Source organism: Delphinus delphis, chromosome 6 (assembly GCF_949987515.2).
Source record: "Delphinus delphis chromosome 6, mDelDel1.2, whole genome shotgun sequence".
NCBI classification, from domain to species: Eukaryota; Metazoa; Chordata; class Mammalia; order Artiodactyla; family Delphinidae; genus Delphinus; species Delphinus delphis.
Genome location: NC_082688.1, coordinates 41,490,503 through 41,503,233, shown reverse-complemented (window position 1 = coordinate 41,503,233; position 12,731 = coordinate 41,490,503). Strand labels below are relative to the sequence as shown.

The window sequence follows — 12,731 nt, the reverse complement described above, 5'->3', positions numbered from 1 at the left end:
AGTGAGTGGGATGTTTTTCTATTGCTCCAGAACTGGTGATAAGGGCTCAGTGTTGAATAGGGTCCAAGTAGCCCTCATTTAAAAGGGGACACCAAAAACTGGGCTAGAAAACTCTCCAGGACTTAATAAGAAGAGGTACAACTGGCCCTTCTCATTTCACCATCTCCTCAGCCCCAGTTGATAAGAATAAGACTGGTGTATATTAGTTCCCTAGAGCTGTCATAACAAAGTACCACAGATTGGGTGGCTTACACAATAGAAATTTGTTTTCTCATGTTTCTAGAGGCTGGAAGTTAAGACTAAGTGTTGGCAGGGTGTGATTCTTCTGAGGCCTCTCTCATTGACCTGTAGATGGCTGTCTACTTCCTGTGTCTTCACATGGTCTTTCCTCTGTACCTGTTTCTAAATTTCCTCTTCTTATAAGGACACCAGGCTTATAAGGCCCACCCTAATGACCTCATTTTAACTTAATTATTTCTTTAGATACGCTATATGTAAATGCTATCTTATTCTGAGGTACTGGGTATTGAAGCTTTAGCGTACATATTCTGGGGGAACAGCCCATAACAACGGGGAAAGGGAGAGAATCACTGAGGTCTGTAGTCTTGTAAGAAGTGTTATATTCAAGGTGGTTGTTTTCTTGCCCCATCATCCAGAGCAAAGAAGTGATTTTTGTCTCCTTAAGCCAAGAGAAGGGTCATTCATAAAAATTAGGATATATATATATGTATATGTATTTTTTTCTTTTATAGATTTATTTTTGTCTGTGTTGGGTCTTCGTTGCTTCATGGGCTTTTCTCTAGTTGTGAGTGGGGGCTACTCTTTGTTGCAGTGCACCGGCTTCTCATTGTGGTGGCTTCTCTTGTTGCAGAGCATGGGCTCCAGGCACTTGGGCTTCAGTAGTTGTGGCTCGTGGGCTCTAGAGCACAGGCTCAGTAGTTGTGGCACATGGGCTCAGTTGCTTTGCGGCATGTGGAATCTTCCTGGACCAGGGCTTAAACCCATGTCCCCTGCATTGGCAGGCGGATTCCCAACCACTGCAACACCAGGGAAGGCCAAAATTAGGATATATTTTAAAAGAATTTGGCGGGGGGATGTGGAACCTTATTTCCTCTCTGAAGACTTGGAGAGCTGTATAATGCGTGGAGAAGTGCATGGGAGTTCTTGCAAGAGCTTGAAATGTAGACTCAAGTTTTGGGGGTGACTGTGAATATAGAGGATGGTTCCTTCTTGTTTGGAATTTCTACCCAGAGTTTCTAAAGGCTGAATCTTTACTGAAATATCTTACAGCAGCAGTACAGAAGGGATACTGATGTAATGTCTCAAATGAAATAGATGGGGATCACCCCCATTAAACTTTCACCTGTTTTGGAGCGCTCAAAAGAGAACCACAACTGTTAGCATGGCTACACGTAAAGGACTATAGCGGTTAAAGGTGCATCAGATATCCTTGGACTGCCCAGATGACTTCTAGGCTAAGCAAGTGGATACCCTGCCCAGGGAAGGATTCGAAGGTAAACGTCACTGGCAGGGCTGCTTAGGAATTATACACATGCTGTCTTTGTTAGTGGTTCTCAACCAGAGTGAATTGGCCCTCCAGGGTACAATTACAAATTTTGGTTGTAACAATTATGAGGAAGTGCTACTGCATCTAATGGGTAGAGGCCAAGGATGCTGCTAGACATCCAACAATGCACAGGGCAGGCCATACAACAAAGAAGTATCCAAGTCAAAATGTCAGTAGTGCTGCTGTTGAGAACCCTGATTTATGTGGAGGGCAGTACGTTGACAGGGGCCCCACACTGGCAAGGGCCATCACCATTACACAGAACCAGACTGCAGCAGAGGGAGACCAGCGATGCCTCCTCGTTACTGACAGGTGGCCAGTTACATAAGAATATCTCTGCCTCCCTTATTTCTCCTTCTAGGACTCAGCCATAAGGATTGAGATCAAGGGGAAGGAAGGGAAAGAGGAACCTGGAAGTACATTGTTTTTTCCCATTCTGCAATTCAAGGACATGGTGGAGAAGGAAGAATGTAAAAGCAGATCATGCCCTCCTCTCCATATCAGGCTCCTTGAACCACTGATCCAGTCTGCGATACAAGAAGTGGTTAGCTTTGAATTAAATATGAGATGGAAATATTAACTAGACTGGGGTTTTATAAAGTGCCTAGAAAACTGTGGCATCTGCCTCAATGTCCTTAAGCAACGGTGAGGGGAAACTCAACAATGTTGAATTTGGAAATATTGATGAAAAGAAATAAAACCATTCCTTGGTTGTATCCCAATGACTTGAAACTGAATGTATAATATAAACATGGCCTATACCTGTAAGCAGCCTTACACTCATGCCAGTCAAGAGCTTGCCTTGTGATGCCACCAACAGACGATGCAATCCAAAGAAGGACAACCAAGTATTTGCTCAACTCAGTATTCTAAGCGATGTGAAGCCCAAGTGGGGTGATACTTTTTAGTAGAAGTGCAATATCATACTTATTCATCTGGCCATGTAGCATAGAGAGAAGAGTATCTGTTTTGGAGTGAGAACAATCTAGGTCCAAACCACAATTTAGCTACTTACTGAGCTGAGGATGTGATCTTGTTAACATAATTTCTCTGAGTCCTGATTCTCCATCTTCAAGGTGGATGAATCTGAGTTCAATCATTATTCATAAAGTTTGTTTAGAGTTTACTTGGGGTGAGGGGTACAACTCCTTATCTCTTCCTGATTTAGCAAAATGTTTTCATGCTAGTGATGCCATGGTAGCTACTGTTTACAGAGTACCTTTCTGTATGATTTTAGTTACATAAATTTCAAAACCAAGCGAAACTGATCTATAGTGATAAAATTTCAGCATGGTATTTACCTTTGGCTGGGAGGGGTCATGAAGAAGTGGCTTCTGGAATGCTGGTAGTGTATTCTTTCCTTATCTGGGTGGTGGTCATAGTGGTTTTCAATTTGTGAAAATTCATTGAGCTGTATATTGGTAGTTTGTGCATTTTTCTCACAGTTTGTATTATTGCAGTAAAATGTTTACTTAAAAACGTTTCGGCCACCTTCATAATTATCATTGCCTCTAAATGCAGTTCTAGAAACCATGGTAAAAATAAGCTGTTTTTTTAAAAAATTTTTTTAAATGTGCCGTATTCTTTTCTGATTACTTTTGAGTACTAGAAATTTTGTCCTAATTTAACTTATAACCAAAGACCTATGAAGTGTTTTTGGAAAAAAAAAAAAAGTTTAAGTGATTTTAATAGGAAAGTTGGTACAACTAGTTTTGGAGTCATTTGACAGATTATTAGTAGAAGAAACTGCAAAGTCTGAAATTATTTCTCTCCTACCTCCTCTTGCTTCCTGTCTCCTTTGAACTCTTTACTTCTCTTGATGTAATTGTCACCCATGGGAGCCTAGTACAGTGCCTGTCTGCTCTGGTGCTGTCAGGAGGGTAGGCATTTGAGGAGTGAGGACTCACTAAAACTGGTGGCCTAATCTGTTATCTCATTGTGGAAATGAGGAACATTACAGAATGAATCTCAAACAGTGGAGATCTGTCAGCAGAAGGGAAGGGGATCTCTTCTTGGAAAGAGACTTTCTACAATCTCAGAAATCTTTGTTGGGAACGGCTGCACCCTCTGCTGGAGGCTCGTCAGAATGCCCACAAAAGCCCTCCTGCTGGACAGTTAGCGTTTAGGAGAGGTTACTTTTGCTCAGGTGGAATGATCAAGCAGGAAAGAAAAGCCCTCCTAACTGTTCAGATGATCAGGAAGGGAAGAGGGAGCAACATCAGGGACTTACGTTGCTACGTAGCCACCCTGCTTCTTTTGTTGTGTGCATGAACACAGTATTTGTGAAGGGGAATATTTGGTAACTCTGTACACAGGGGGAAAGTACATCGAACTTTTTCTCAAATTGATCAAAATTCACACTACATGCCTTTGATGTGCAAGGAATTGGGGATACAGGATTATTAAAACATGGTTCTTGGCTTCAGGATCTTCTCCTCTGGGGAAAGCAGACATGTTGGACAAACAGACATTCTGGCTAGTTTGTGTAATAGGTGATATATGAAGGTATGAGCGTGTTGTAAATAAACGCATGGGGAATAGCTTGAAACAAATTATGGTATAATCTGTATAATCCCATTTACGTAAAATGTTAATATATATAGTCATGATTCCACTTCAATGATATATTAAAATATTAAAAATATTTAAAAATACTAAAAAATCTAGAAGTAGTATGTTGGTATTTTAGAATTGGCCAATTGTAGGATTAAGAACAGTTTTAAAATTTAATTTTCAAGAGTAAATTTTTTTTCTGTTGTTTAGATATATGCTAATTGTAAAAAAAAAGAATCAAGTAATCTGTAAAGATGGAAAGAAGAGAGTGACAAATCACCAGTAATCCATTTTCTAGATGTACAGACATGAATGAGCTGGCATGTATCTTTCGGGGCTTTTTCCTAAGCACATGTACACCCAACACAAACATATATTTGAGGTGATGCTGTGCTTTTTCATTTGAGATCTCCTTTTGTCCATATTAATATGTTTTATGTATATCATTGATTTAAAGGAAATACACAATGGATGTCTGTTCATTTATTTTTTCCAGCTTTATTGAGGTATAATTGACAAATAAAAATTGTACGTACTTCAGGTGTACAACATGATTATTTGATATATGTATTGTTTACTTTGTGTACGCAGAGACAGGTTTTAAATGAACACATAATTTTTTTCTGCTTATTCTTCCTCAACCTCAGTTTCACTTCCCCAAACCAACCGCTTTTATACATTTCTATTTTTACTCCTTCCTGTGATTAATTTCATAAGTCTAAATATTATGCTATATTCCTGCTCTTCCTTCTATTACCTCTTTCGCCCTTTCACTTCGCAGTTTCTGGCAGCTCTTCTTTTAACTTTACATAGTCATGGTGAAACATTTACCTTTCTTTCTGAAGCCATAATCGTTATGAGCTTTGTCTTTAGCTTTTACTGAAGGCTGAAAACCAATAAATATTATTTGTTTTTATGGTTATGTAGATATTATTCACCGCAAATTCAAATAAAGGTGTTGGATTCCATTTCCTTCCTTTTACGTCCAACGTTATAACATTATTGCCATTTGCGGAAGGATGTTTCTAGTGTCAAAGTCAAATGCATTTGCTTTTATTACAGTTTTGCTTCATTTTAACATGACTCATATTTAAACAATGGCTTTTTGGGGTAGCTCTTCTTTTTTCTCTCTTTGCTTTTTTATTGACTTTTAATAAATGAATTTCTTACTTTACTTAATGCATTTTTGGACCAGTGGTTGTCAGAATCAGAGGGATTTTTTTTAAACAATGTTCTCAAAATGATCCAGCCTCATTTTTTGCAAAAGCAATATTTTCTTCCCAGAGAAAACCCTCCTGGAGCACATTGACTTCCAGCTATATCTGGGCTGGTTGCTCTTTTGATCTACCTACCACTCCAAGGTTGTTAGCCTCACAAAGTGTCTTGCACTCTTGGAGTAGCTTTTTTCTTTTGGAATCCTACGTCTTCCCTTTTTTGGTTTCAACTCCATTTTTTGTCTGTAGTAGATGCTCATTTTTTGTCGGATTCAAAAACAGTACTTGGTTTATCAACATTCTGTGCCGTGCACAGAATCCAAATATGCCTTTATTTTTTCTCCGTGCTTGATTGGTATTTTGTATGACCATAGAATTTTAGGTCCAGAATCTTGTGGAACTTTGAATGCATCTTTGTCTTCTAACATTCAGGGTTGCTGGTAAGAAGTTGGATGTCACTCTGATCCTGTATCTACTTAATTCTTTTGTAGATGAAGTGTATTTTGATCCACCCTTCTGGAAGCTGTTTGAAGGCAAGAGCAGTTGCCCCGGCCAGAGTTAACGGTGTCTGAATCAGGCCTGTAGCAGTGAAGTGGGAAGCTGTGCGAGACACAATCTGGAGGTAGGATCTGTGTGATTCAGTGGGTCTCCTTTGGTAACTTGGCTTCATTTCTCAGTTTTCCTGCAAAGCCTAGCTGGAACTTTCCATTCTTTATGTACTCATGGTCAGTGAGGATCATTGAGCGCTCACCATTTACTGAAGTACAGCATGGCTGAAGGGTATGAAATATCCAGCCCGTGTTTTTAAGACTTTTGCTCCTTCAGAGGGAAAATACAATTGACCCAAGCCTTTGTCTTCTAGCAATAGTTAGGATTTTGTTGTATTTGTTTTCATCACTGAAGAGCCAGAAGACAGCTAAAAGTTGCAGGTATTGTTATTATTGTTACTATATCGTTACTTTTATAAAATAGATGTCCAATCTTGTCTATAAGTAACTTGACAAATGTTTTATTGTGGATTGTAAATTGGAGTTTTGGAAACCCAATGAATAGTAAGCCAAACAGGGCAGATGAGTTATACAAGTAGGGCTGGCCCTATTTTGAAGTTTATCTGTGCTTATCCAAACTCATCTTGAGTCTCTACTCTATACCAAGTCTAGACCCATCCTTGTTCAAATGCAACTTTTCCCCAGGGCCTAGAGTTAGAGCTTTTGAAGATGGTGGGCAGATATAATTTGACATACATGAGGCAAATGGAGGGCAAGAATGGTTTAGGAGTTTGAAAGAAGACATGGAGCAACTGTTTCTTAGCTATTAAAACCTTTGAGTGGAGGTTTGTGACATAAATAGATCAGTCTACTGAGAAGGGAGATAAAAGCTCTCTCTTTTTCGTGTAACTAGAAAAATAATAGCCCCTATCCAGGAGGACATTCTGAGCGTGTCTCCTACTGACACCATGATTCTGCCATGTTCTGAAATATTTATTGAAAAAGATTAGAATCATCAATAATAGTTACTTGATGGAGGTTTGTGGAAATATGCTCTTTCATCTCTGAGAACCATGTGCTTCTATTCAGCTAGTTATTATCACAAATAATTAAGGTCAAAAGCACCATTGACACTTACTTTGCCACAGTGCATTAAAAATAATATTCTTTGTCTGAAAGCTGCTGAATCTGATACACCACTTTGAATCCTCCTAGTGCATTAGTGGGGCAGACTTATGTGATGGTGGCGCTATGTTTGAATGACCTTTGTGCATAGAATTAAGTGATGGCAACAGGCAGAATGATCTCAGCCCCCGTGTTCTAGAATTATAGATCTGTAGAAGGCTGTAGGAACCGGGACATTGAGATAACTTAGCGAAATGCAAGAGGAATTTTCATCTGAAAGGTACCTTTCTTTCTGTTTCTTCGTGTCCAGTTAGGGTCTACAGTTGCAGAGGAAGGTAAACAAAGTACAGGAAGAAGAACACGTTGCAATGACTTTCTCTTCCTTTGACAAAGCCCTCGACTTACCTGGCTGCTTTTTATCAGCCAGGCAGCTCAAGCTGAACAAACCAACATATTTTCTGATTTTTATTCATGAATTTTATGTGCTAGTTATTCTCTATGCAATTCGTCTTTTTTCCTTTCATTTCTTTTTCCTTCTCTTCATCTCCCTCCTCTTTCTTCCTCTTAGTTTGTTCATAGTTATTTGCTCATTCATTCATTCCACACGCACACATGGGTGATGTTCTCTGCATAGAGCACCATGTGATATGGTAGATACATAAATGGATAACATAGGGTTCTAATCCTGAAGGACATCATAGCTTAGTTTGCGAGGCTTAGAAGAAAAAATATTTAGAAATTACCTTTGTCTCTTCAGTCATTTTGGTACTTTGGAGGTAGAGCTAATCTTTTGTATATGTGGATTCCCACCCTGTAAAAATACACAGATAGAAGTGAAATAGTTAACTTCACTGAGGTTAACTGAGGTTTGTAGTGCAGACTCTGGTCCCACCACCCTTGGTTTCTCCATAAGCTCCTCTCCCATCTGTGGTCATAAGTAAGACACCTCTATGACACCTCCTGGTTTCCTCTGTTTGAAAACTCCTAGTTCAGAGCTATTGTTAAATAGCTGTCTATTTTTTTTGGTGGGGTGGGTGTCAGTGTCCTCCCATATTCATTGGATTTATTTCTATCATTATTTAAACAGGGCAGCTAGGCTCAATGCACAGACTGAGAGAAAAGAATAAATGGCTAGAGAATTTCAATTCTGGTTTTTACAAGTTTTCTCAATCATTCTTTGCGAAAGTACAAGATGGATAACACCCCTCGATGCTTTCTGGATCTCTCCTGTTGAAAAAAGACATTCCTTTCTGACACTTAAAAAAGTGTGTCTTTTGGTGGCAAGAGACTTTTTATGTCCTATTCCTGGACGCTTCTAGGCACTCTTGGTTGCAAAGCTTCCTCAGAGTGGCTGAGCGAATCCCCGAGGCCCTGGCTTAGTGGGCTCAGTGCGGGCCGCTCTGGCATTCAGCAAAGTGACTGATGATGGCAGTGTTCATCATGCCAGCCCTCTCCAGAGCATAAGCAGAAAGGCACCTCATGTTCAGTTCAGAACCACAGAATCTTCATGCAGATTTATTCTGACATGACTTCGACAGCAAAATAATTTTCAAAATGTTTTACGACCCCAGGCACCTCTAAAATAGCTTCACTTGTCACTTCCGTAGCCTCAAATCAGAATTAGACTAATATCAAGGGGGATGGCAACAGCACATTAGCCTGTCAAGCAGGAAGGTCTGAACTTACGGGGAATGCTGCCTGCTCCGCAGAAAGAAACTGTGGAGGAAAGTGCATTTAGCTACGCCACATTCGCTGCTAGGTTAATATGGACTTAGAATTGGAAGAAAATTGAGAAGGGATAAGAATTTTATAATCCTGATTTGCATAGCACTTTACTGTTTATAATATATCCCCATATACGTTTTCTCTTTTTATCCTCATCATAGACCTCTAAGTAGGGGCTTATGGTCTCCACATTAAAGAAACAGCCTCAGACAGGTTTAAGACCTGCCCCAGACTCATTTGGAATCATTTGCATTCCATGAGGTAGTTTTCACTCACCTTTGCATCCTGAATAAACAAATAGGCATACATGGTTGTATTGCATTTCACTTTACTGCCCTTCGCAGATACTGCGTTTTTTACAAATTGAAGGTTTCTGGCAATCCTGTGTCAAGCAAGTCTCTTGGCACCATTTTTCCAATGGCATTTGTGTCTCTGTGTCACATTTTGCTAATTCTTGCAATATTTCACACTTTTCATTATTATTATATTCGTATGGTGATCTCTGATCTTTGATTGTTATTGTTGTAATTGTTTTGAGGCACCACAAACCGCGTCCATATATGACAGTGAACGTAATCGATAAGTGTTGTGTGTGTTCTGATTGCTCCACTGACTGGCTTTTGTTCCCCACCTCTCTCCCTCTCCTCAGCCCTCCCTATTTCCTGAGACCCAACAGCATTGAAATTAGGCCAATTAATAACCCTATAGTGGCCTCTAAGTCTTCAAGTGAAAGGAAGAGTCACACGTCTCTCACTTTAAATCAAAAGCTAGAAATGATTAAGCTCAGTGAGGAAGGCATGTTGAAAGCCAAGATAGGCTGAAAGCTAGGCCTCTTGCACCAACCAGCTAGCTAAGATGTGAATGCAAAGGAAAAATTCTTGCAGGAAATTAAAATCGCCACTGCATGTGAACTATGAGAAAGAAAAGCAGTCTTAACTGCTGATATGGAGGAAGTTTTAGTGGTCTGGGTAGAAGGTCAAACCAGCCACAGTATTCCCTTAAGCCAAAGTCTAATCAATAGCCAGGCCTTAACTCTCTTCAATTCTGCAAAGGCTGAGAGAGGTGAGGAAGCTGCAGAAGAAAAGTTTTGAAGCTAATAGAGGTTGGTTCATGAGGTTTAAGGAAAGAAGCTGTCTCCATAACATAGAAGTGCAAGGTGAAGCAGAAAGTGCTGCTGCAGAAGCCGCAGCAAGTTGTCCAGAAGATCTAGCTGAGGTAGTTAATGAAGGTGGCTCCGCTAAACAACAGATTTTCAACGTAGACAAAACAGCCTCCTTTTGGAAGAAGTTGCCATCCAGGACCTTCATGGCTAGAGAGGAGAAGTCAGTGCCTGGCTTCAAAGCTTCAGAGGACAGGCTGACTCCTTTGTTAGGGGCTAATGCAGCTGGTGACTTGAAGTTGAAGCCAGTACTCATTTCCCATTCCCAAAATCCCAGGGCCCTTAAGAATTATGTTAAATCTACTCTGTCTGTGCTCTATAAACGGAACAACAAAGCCTGGATGACAGCGCATCTGTTGACATCATGGTTTACTGAATATTTTAAGCCCAACTCTTAAGACCTACTACTCAGAAAAAAAAGATTCCTTTCAAAATATTACTGTTCATTGACAATGCACCTGGTGACCCAAGAGCTCTGATGGAGATGTACAATTAGATTAATGTTGTTTTCATACCTTCTAACACAATGTTCATTCTGCAGCCCATGGATCAAGGAGTAATTATGACTTTCAAATCTTATTATTTAAGAAATACAATTTGTAAGGCAATAGCTACCATAGATACTGATTCCTCTGATGGACCCAGGCAAAGGTCAATTGAAAACATTCTGGAAAGGATTCACCATTCTAGATGCCATTAAGAACATTTGTGATTCATGGGAAGAGGTCCGAATATCAACATTAATGGGAGTTTGGAAGAAGTTGATTCCAACCCTCATGGATGACTCTGAGGTGTTCAAGACTTCAGTGGAGGAAGGAACTGCAGATGTGGTGGAAATAGCGAGAGAACTAGAATCAGAAGTGGAGCCTGCAGATGTGACTGAATTGCTGCAATCTCATGATGGAACTAATGGATGAGTAGTTGCTTCTAATGGATGAGCAAAGAAAGTAGTTTCTTGAGATGGAATCTGCTCCTGTTGAAGATACTGTGAAGATTGTTTAAATAACAAAGGATTTAGAATATTCAATAAATTTACTTGATAAAGCAGTGGCAGGTTTGAGAGGATTGACTCCAAGTTTGAAAAAGTTCTGCTGTGGGTTAAACGTTATCAAACAGCACTGTATGCTACAGAGAAATCTGTTCCTGAAAGGAAGAGTCAATCAGTGCGGCAAACTTCACTATTGTTCTATTTTTAAGAAATTCCCTGGGAGTTCCCTGGTGGTCTAGTGGTTAGGATTTGGTACTTTCACTGCCATGGCCTGGGTTTAATCCCTGGTCAGGGAACTGAGATCCTGCAAGCCACGGGGCATGGCCAAAAAAAAAAAAAAAAAAAGTTGCCACAGTCATCCCAACCTTCAGCATCAATCAGCAGCCACAAACATTGAGGCAAGACCCTCCACCAGCAAAATATTATTGCTTGCTGAAGGCTCAGATGGTGGTTAGCATTTGTTAGCAATAAAGCATATTTTAATTATATACTTTTTTTAAGACATAATACTATTACACACTTATTAGACCAAATAGACCACAGTATTGTGTAAACATAACTTTTACATGCACTGGGAAACCAAAAATATCGTGTGACTTGCTTTATTGCCATATTTGTTTTATTGTGGCACTCTGGAACCCAACGTGCAGTATCTCTGAGGCATGCCTATAGCTGGTACTTAAATAGTTGCGAAATAACTTACATAGTAGCTGAGGTAGAACTTAAATCTAGGACACTGCTATCTTGAGGTGGAGTGTTGATTGCCTTCCTGGGGGGAAAAACTAATTTAGAAGTACAGCATTGCTGTGGATGGCACTGTGAAAATTTTGCTCTAGTGCAGCAGGGGGCCTAGTTGCTCTCCAGGGCTGGGATGTTGGGAAACAGAGCTGGGTACATGAGTGAGATAGGACAGGCCTGTAGATGAGATTCAGGGATAAAGGTGGGCTTGGGTAGCAGAGAAACAGCCTGGGGGAAGGAATCCATGTCCAAGAGTCCAAGGACTCCAACTAGAGTCAGCCCACCTATGCAGTTGGCATTTAAGCCATTTCTCCCCATTTACACATGAGGGACCTGAGGCACAGAGAAGTATTTTCACTAAAATCACCTTGAATTGAGCCCAGGTTCTCATTCACTACACTCTCCTGCCACTGTAGGAAACTGTGTTCATCATAGTTACATAGAGATCAGCTAAGTGAAATCCAGTTCATCATTTGAGTCTTGTCCGACATCTAGTGTGGGACACAGATGCGTGAGTCACACCACGCCCTGTGATTGATGCCGCAAGATGTGAGAGAGGAGCGTGCAGTAGGGACCTGTGACGAGCTGACACGAGAAGGAGAGCGGGGACCCCAGGCAGGAAGAGAGCATAGCATGAGCAACAGGAGAGGGACAAGCCCAGTCTTCGGAGTGATTGGAGTGCAGCTTCCTGGGAGGCTGGAAGGTGGATTAGAGCTAGATCAGGAAGGGCTGATGCTGTCTCAGGCTGGGGTTCGGACTTGACAGTGAAGCATAGGAACAGCCACTGGAGAATTCTCTGCAGGGAGTTGCTTTGAAAAAGTGTACATTTTATTTTATTTTTAAAATTAAAAAAAAAAAAATTATTTATTTTTTTAACATCTTTATTGGAATATAATTGCTTTACAATGGTGTGTTAGTTTCTGCTTTATAGCAAAGTGAATCAGTTATACATATACATATGTTCCCATATCTCTTCCCTCTTGTGTCTCCCTCCCTCCCACCTTCCCTATCCCACCCCTCTAGGTGGTCACAAAGCACCGAGCTTATCTCCCTGTGCTATGTGGCTGCTTCCCACTAGCTATCTATTTTACGTTTGGTAGTGTATATATGTCCATGCCACTCTCTCACTTTGTCACAGCTTAAAAATGTACATTTTAGAAAGGCCTCTCTTCAT

General features: G+C 40.4%; 1 pseudogene; it reads left to right on the top strand.

Moving 5' to 3' along the window:
• Positions 1-1,691: 1,691 nt before the first annotated feature.
• Positions 1,692-12,091, top strand: LOC138414116 (tigger transposable element-derived protein 1-like; annotated as a pseudogene).
• The last annotated feature ends 640 nt before the right edge of the window (positions 12,092-12,731 follow it).